This window comes from Phaeoacremonium minimum (assembly GCF_000392275.1).
Source record: "Phaeoacremonium minimum UCRPA7 unplaced genomic scaffold PA7_03_scaffold_419, whole genome shotgun sequence".
Lineage (NCBI taxonomy): Eukaryota > Fungi > Ascomycota > Sordariomycetes > Togniniales > Togniniaceae > Phaeoacremonium > Phaeoacremonium minimum.
The window spans coordinates 1-7782 of record NW_006921321.1 but is presented as its reverse complement, the minus strand read 5'-3'; positions in this window follow the sequence as shown (position 1 = coordinate 7782).

Sequence of the window (7782 nt, the reverse complement as noted above, 5' to 3'; positions counted from 1 at the left end):
TGGTCAGCAGTAGGTATTGCTGCCCTATTTTATTGGCGACCATAGTGTGAGTAGCATTGTTGTAGGTGTCTGTCGATACCTTGCGAACGATAATCTCTAAAGATGTGGCCAACGACGTTAAGACCTGATAATCGATGGGAATAGTGATTCTATATATCCGGAAGGGTGGTAACCTACGCCTAGCGATCATATAAGCACTTCGAATATAATGTCTGTATATATAGAATCGTAACCTTCTAGAGATCGACTAGAAAGGAAAATAAATAAAACAAAGACGATTGACTACTAATCAAAGTTGAATTACTCAGAAGATTTAAGGAACAAAAGAGTCTAACGTTTAAAGTTGACTTTAGAATATGGTTGAAAAACTCGAAAATATACCTTTATTAAGCCGAAAATACAACTATCATTAAGATAAACTATAATGAAAGATTAAACTTTCAAAGCAATCTAAGGACTGATCAGACCTTGATCAGTTACCAGAACTTTGATTTTAATGAATATCTACATTTTTCGGAAAGATGGCTGGGAGGCAGCTAGACATGCCTCTACAACCTATATACACCGCTACTTCACTTTATCGACTCAACTACGATAAGATTTCTTGAGAATTAACGCCTTTTAGGGACTGATCAGGCTTTATTCTCACCGATAGGAATGGTCTAAAACCTGGAAAACCGAAATGGTCTATATATATAGTCTCCTGATTCTGACCCCTATATATATAATTCTGCTTAGGAGGATACTGAGTAGGGGGTTATAGAATCTTGATAGGACTGCCATCTAAAGCCCTAGAACCGCTAATTCCAATCTGTTGAGACTCTGAAAAAGAAGCTTTACTGACGAATTGAATATACTAGATGATCTAATGGCATTTGCTAATATAAGAGAAAATGTTGAGGCTAAGCCTTAACGATTTATATAAGGAAAAGATTGTGGAGACCTTGACAAAGATTGTCCTAAGACTACCTCGACCGCCGGCTTTCATTGATTATAGAATGAAGCGATTAGCTGCTCTTACTAGGGAATTACCTAAGGATATTCAAGCAAGAAGTAAGTAAACTTATTTCGTCACCGCTTCTTAGAGAATAGACAATATTCTTTGCCGATCATCGACAGTAATCAAGCAATAATAGTAGCTATCATCTTTACCGCTGGTACTTTAGGGTCTGATCATAAGGCCAATTATGACGAAACAAGAAACGACGATTATGACAACTATAACCTAGACTTTGATAGACTTTGAAAGACTTTGTTAGACTCTAAAGACTTTGAAGACCTTGTTAGACTTAAGGTGATGCTAAGATGGTATACTGAAACATCAAGCAAAACCACTATGATACTCTACTACTTCGGTAGATAGAGCTTTACTATACAAATGAATAAGCTGTAGCCACCGCTATATACCTTGACGACTAGTAGGGCCTAGACCTACTAGCGTGAGTAAAAATGATTTGAGGAATGTTTTGTTGAGGACGGTACCGACGCTAGCCCTTAATGGATATTCTATCCGACAAAGAGATGAGAAGAATTCTACTGATTAGAGAAGAAAGAGTAGGATAGGAATCGATAATATCCTTGATTAGTATTAAGAATATCAGAAAAGCTGAAGATTGAATCGATTCCCGACAATAAGCGACAAAACATATATATATAATATGTCATCACTAAAGAAAAGAAGGTAGTCTAAATCTGACGATATATCTTCAAATTTGTAAGCCTCATTCAATAAACCAAATAGGAATCAGTCTCATTTGCCTAATTATCGAAGCTCTTTGTCGATTGCCTTCATAAGGCACCGACAGAATTAATCTAGATTAGATCCTAAGCCTTCTATATCGTCATCTATACTGGTGGTGCTGACACTATTCGAAGGCTCCCAACTGTCGGACCTTCTAGACGATATGTCATCGGCACCAGACTCTACCATAGGTCTCTAGAATGATGATAGGTCTGATCATGATACTGGGGGAAAGTATAGTTTGAAATTCCGCTAAATGCCTAAGCTTGGTGCTATAGAAGCTTCTCGGTTTAATGGTCAGAATGTCATCAAATTCCTTTGCTACTAGGAAGATATGGCCGAAGACTATAAGCTTTCTGAAGACCGATAGGTCCGACAGATACACTTATACTATACTAGGGAAGCGAAATTGATTGTAGAATGGATCGCCGAATTGGCTATAAGGGAGGAGGCTGGGAATCGCCTCGCTTATATGAAAGAGGAACTGTGTAGACGTTTCTAGGCCTTCGACGAGGAGGTGATATATAATTATACTATAGACTTAATCACCTTTCTCCAAAAGCCCTTATCTAATGATCTAAGCAGCCTAAGCAATAGTGTCTTTGAATTCGAAAATCTGCTTGTCTACAATAATATCTTGAAAACGGATAAACAATATATATACCAATTCTTTACGATTCTTCCTTTCGACTATTAGTCGAGAATTCAGAATAGGCTGAATATCTTCCTTAATAAAGTGTAAGATATATCGTATGATCAGATCCGTCAGATACTTTGGAAAATCCTGGAGGATGATATTAGAAGGATGGCGGCTGCTTTAGGAAGGTATACCTTGCCGTACCTATAGTCCCATACGGCTACCACTCCTTCTAGTTACCCTCCCGCCACAATTGGCACTCTGAGAGCCCTTTCGAGTGAATGGTATAGTGATCATCTATAGTCGTGAGTTCTATACTTTGCTGAGGCTCAATTATGAGTGTAAACACTACCGCCTGTAGGAACTATTACAACCTTCAAATTAGCTGACATAATGGCTGTATTGAAAATCTAACGTTAGGAAATCGAAGCTTTGAAAACTGAAGTAATCAATGTGAAGGGTGGTAGGCAAGTGATTAGTATAGCTTCGAACTATCATAAAGTGGCTTGTTATCCTTTGCTACGTTCTTATGCTACTATGTCTACCTACCATATATTGTCTAGACAAATTGATCCGTCTTAATAGGTATATGATTCCTTTTACGAAGGAGCCTAATATAGGCAAGGTAGGTATAGCCAACAATAGCGTCCAATAGGTAAAGTAAAGTGCTTCTACTGTGGGAAACCGGGAGAGCGAATAAACAATTATAATGAATATCATAATGATCGGCTTTATAAAGTCTGTCACTATGATAGTGATATACAATTGTTCTTTCCTAGAAGGCCTACAGATGTTAGAAATACCTTGAATATTCCTAAGGCATTGATGGAGCGATAGAGAAAGGAAGGAAAGATAAGGAACATTATATATTCCTAGCTTACCTAATATACGTCCCTACCTAACGTCGCTGCCCTACGATAGATAATCAGAGGAGATAATCTGCCAAACGTATATATTAGTATGAAATATCTGACAGTATCTGATGATACGATTGACAAGGAAATATAATCTATCAAGAAACTACCGCCAGGCTAGGAGGCTAAAATCACTCTTTAGGGTGGGAGTGTCGTTACTTAATGAATTGATCAGAGATTAGAAAGGAATGTACCGGCTATCCTACAATAAGCAAGGGTAGAAGAAATCGAATAAGCCATATATATTGACACGAAAGTATAATTTGTCGTCGACTATGATAGTGGACCTTCCTCCACCATAGATCTAGCGATCTAAGGCTTTATATAGATGAGGTATAATCGACACGATTCTATGTCTCCTTTCCTAATAATTGATTTATTCACTCTTAGGAATGAACAAATGCCGCTCTTATCGTTCGCTCAAATCGCTAAGAAGCGTAAGACCAAGTATGACGTATCATCATAAATCGTCGAAATTGACAATATAACGGCTAATACAGCAGGAGGGGATAAGATGAAGGTTGATCAGCCCTTAGATAATAACAAAAATCGAAATAAAAGCGAATTAGGGAAAACGAGGCTGCGACCGAATCTAGAAGGGACGGAGGAAAATTTTTCGGAAGACTATAATGGTTCTTCCAGATCCGGCCCTAGTGTTAGCCTTAGCTATGTTAGTTCTAACCTTCCAACCAAGGTAGGAAAGAACGACCCTACGACAACCACAACACTTGATAAGGATATGAAATCAACGGAGAATACTGAGGAAGGGTTGAGGAAGGGAATTAGCCGAGAAAAAGCAGGAAGCAAAGTATAAGGAACGAAAATTGTGTTGGCACCATAAACGTGAGAATAACTTGTAGAAAGGCTCTTAAGCGAATTGCTTACGGCTACCATCAAGATATTAGGTGCCGATCTTCTGCTTTTGAGTATATAATTGGCGATAAGGTTCTTCTAGCTGGTAGAAGATATAAAAAATAAAGTAGTAGAAATAAGGATCTTACCAAAAACGACGATAGAAGAGGTAGAAAGTGGTAACTTATACGCTTTCTCGACTATCTAGGAAGTCGATTTGAAAGACTATCAAGAGGATCCGTTCGATATGCTGACGTTGGCTATGGTTTATAGGAAGGAAGAACCAATTCGAATCCTATTTTAACATATAACCTTACAACCATTACCAACCTAGATCAGCGTCTTACTAAGGGTGATTATATGATTAAGAGAAGAGTATTAGGGAAGTAATGCTTTTCGAGCCATAATTGATAGTGGATCGTAAGTTAACACTCTTTCGTATAAAGTGTGAAAAACGATGGGTTTGCCGTCATATAGGATGAGTATAACTTCGAAAGGGATCTATGCTAGAGAAGTATCTTTCTTTAGAGAAGTGGTTATAAACATTTATTTGGTAGCTGATCTATGTTAGTAGGCTTATTTCTTTATTCTACCATCATCTAAATCTATCGATAAGATTTTGTTAAGTATACCCTTTATTATTGACATAAAGTTTTCATACGAGTATGACCTATCATCTAGGTATATTTTTGGCTGGATTGTGTTGAAAGGCGGGATCAGAGTCTAGATGCCTATTGTTGTCACTGATCAGCCTTTAAAAGCCTCGCTAGTACTCTTAGGAGACTAAGTACCGGCCTAGAAAATGTCTTCGATATGGTTATACTTAAGGAGGGGGAAGTGTTGGTTGAAGAAGTAGTAGAGGGAAATACATTAGAAATCGTCAAAATTGTGATTAACTCAGTCGTCGACCCACTCGCCAGATATATATGGGAAGAGACCTTAAGCAAGAAAAGAAAGATTGATTAGTCGCTAGAGGGTATATATAAACAATACAAACCAACCAAAAACTGGGTATATGCCAAACTGTTTCGACGAATCGAGAGGTTTAATATAAGGAAGACTAGAACTATTATAAAGAAACTGTTGAAGATACTGACGGTCATGGTGAAAGAAATGGTTAGGATTTATATAATATATAAAAGAAAGGTATAAAAAGTGTAACCTATGGATAATTTGCCGTCTGACGGTTTGTTACCAAAAGGCGATCTATATTAGAGGCAGAAAAGATAGGATAAGGTGAAGAATTGAATCAAGGAAGGAGGGAAATTCGACGACCTAATGACTAGGAAATTCAGCAAAATCAAAGAAGGAATATATCTAACGACTGATCGGCTTAAAACGATACTAACAGACTATGATATTAGGCTCCTGCCTGAGGAGGAATTGCTATTGTAAACGGTGCTTTTCAATAGAGAAGAGGCGCTTACTTAGGACTTTAACAACGTAGGAGCTGTCTACGAATTGGTAGCACCATCCTAAGCAATTAAGACGATCGAACACAAAGCTTGGCAGGTACCTAGTATATCAATTCTGAAGCCCCTTATAGGGAAGGTCATCGAACTGCTTAAAGAAAGGATTATAAGAGGAGTACTTAAAGAAAGTCATATAGCCTACAAAAACTCATGGTTCCTGATGCAAAAGAAGGATGATGATCTCTACCTAATCAACAACATTACGAAGATTAATATAGTTATAGCTTAAGACGTATTTATACCTTCAGCTATCAAAGAACTTTCCGAAGATTTTGACATATATACCGTTTTGACACTCTATAACCTCTTTTCTAGGTATGATCAGGTTCCTCTAGACATAAAAAGTAGGGATTTGACAACGTTTGCGACGTTATTAAGTTTACTAAGAATGTGCATATTATCGTAAGATATAACAAATTCGGTAGCATAATTTATATAGATCATGGTCTACATTCTCTATAACCTAATCTCAGACGTCTGTCAAGCTTTCCTTGACAATCTCTATATTAAAGGCTCAACTATTAGATATAACGATAAGCCCTATAATCAGTACCTAAGGCTTCGAAAATTCATTATAGAGTATATATAGAATATCGATTGAGTCCTTCTAAACTGCGAACTGGCTAGGGTCACCATTGTAGCCAAGAAATCCCAATGGTGTAAGAAGGAAGCTATTATAGTAGGATACCTCTACAGAATAGATGGCCGCAAGCCTGATCAGATGAAGATTCGTAAGATCCTTAAATGGAAGCAATATGACTGCTTAAAAGACATACGTACCTTTCTTGGAATTGTCGGCTTCTATCGGATCTAGATAGAAGGATATACAACCATGGCTGAACCACTCTTCAGACTGATACGGAAGGATATACCTTTCGAATGGGCCAAAGTATAACTAAAGGTAATAGATAGTCTAAAACAATCTCTGACGAGTCCTTCAATCTTGATCAGCCTTGACTATACCCCAGAGGGTGGCATAATCATCCTGATGACCGATGTTAGTCTCATAGGATGGGGTGCTATGCTGATATAGTTAAAAGATAGTCATCGAAAACCGGCGCGATTTGAAAGTGGAATCTGGACCTTTATAAAGGCTAAGTATGACGTAACAAAACGGGAATGCTGAGGTATGCTATTTATGCTTAAGCGGCTGAGATACTACCTTTATAGAGTCAGATTTACCCTTAAGATAGATGCTAAAGTGCTGATATACTAGCTTAATGAGATAATGACTGACTTGCCTAAAGTATTGATCAATCGTTAGATCATCTAGATTCGTTCGTTTGACTTCAAAGTAAAGTATATTAGTGGAGCTAAGAATTTAGTAGCCGATAGGTTGTCACAAAAACCAGCGACGCTTAGTGATATAATCGAGAAAGAGTAGGAAGGCGATCTTTAAGACTTTATTGACGCCTAGATTATGACAAATATTGTTATAGAAGCTGATCAAGCCTTAATTGACTTAGATAATCAGTTCAATTGGTTATAAGCCTCTTACGAAATCAGTCGATACCTTCTTTATAATGAGATGCCGGCTGATTATAACTTCCGTCAACAAAAAAGATTCAAAAACAAGTATAACCACTATATAGTGTGGGATGGTATACTATACTATTAGGAATAAAATGGAGCCTTTAGAAGGATTGTAGATGATTTGGAAAAGCGAAAAGAGCTGCTCAGAAAAGCTCACATTATGTATGGTCATAGAGGAAGAGACAGGATGTATAGAAGGATGCGAAGAATATACTATTGGGACGGAATGTATCATCAAATATGAGAAGCTGTTGCTTCTTGTATATAGTGTCAAAAATGGGATTCAAAACGATATGAAGAGAAAGCTAGACTTACGAATCCTCCTGATCAGCCGATATGGTATATCAATATTGATATTCAATATATGCCGCCGTCTTAAGGAAAGGGAGCCCTTTTGGAAGCAAGATATAATCTGACTGGTTTTGTGGAAGCAGAAGCTATCGTCAAGGCCAACTTGAAAACAGTTTGGGGATTCCTTTGGCGAAGAATCGTGTGCTAATATGGGTTGCCTGTCATGATCACCGTAGATGGGGGATTAGAGAATAAAGGAGAAGTTACTAAGTTTCTATAAGAGCTTGATATCTTCAAAGTCACTGTATCTTCATATAATGCCAGGGTTGGAAATTAGTATAA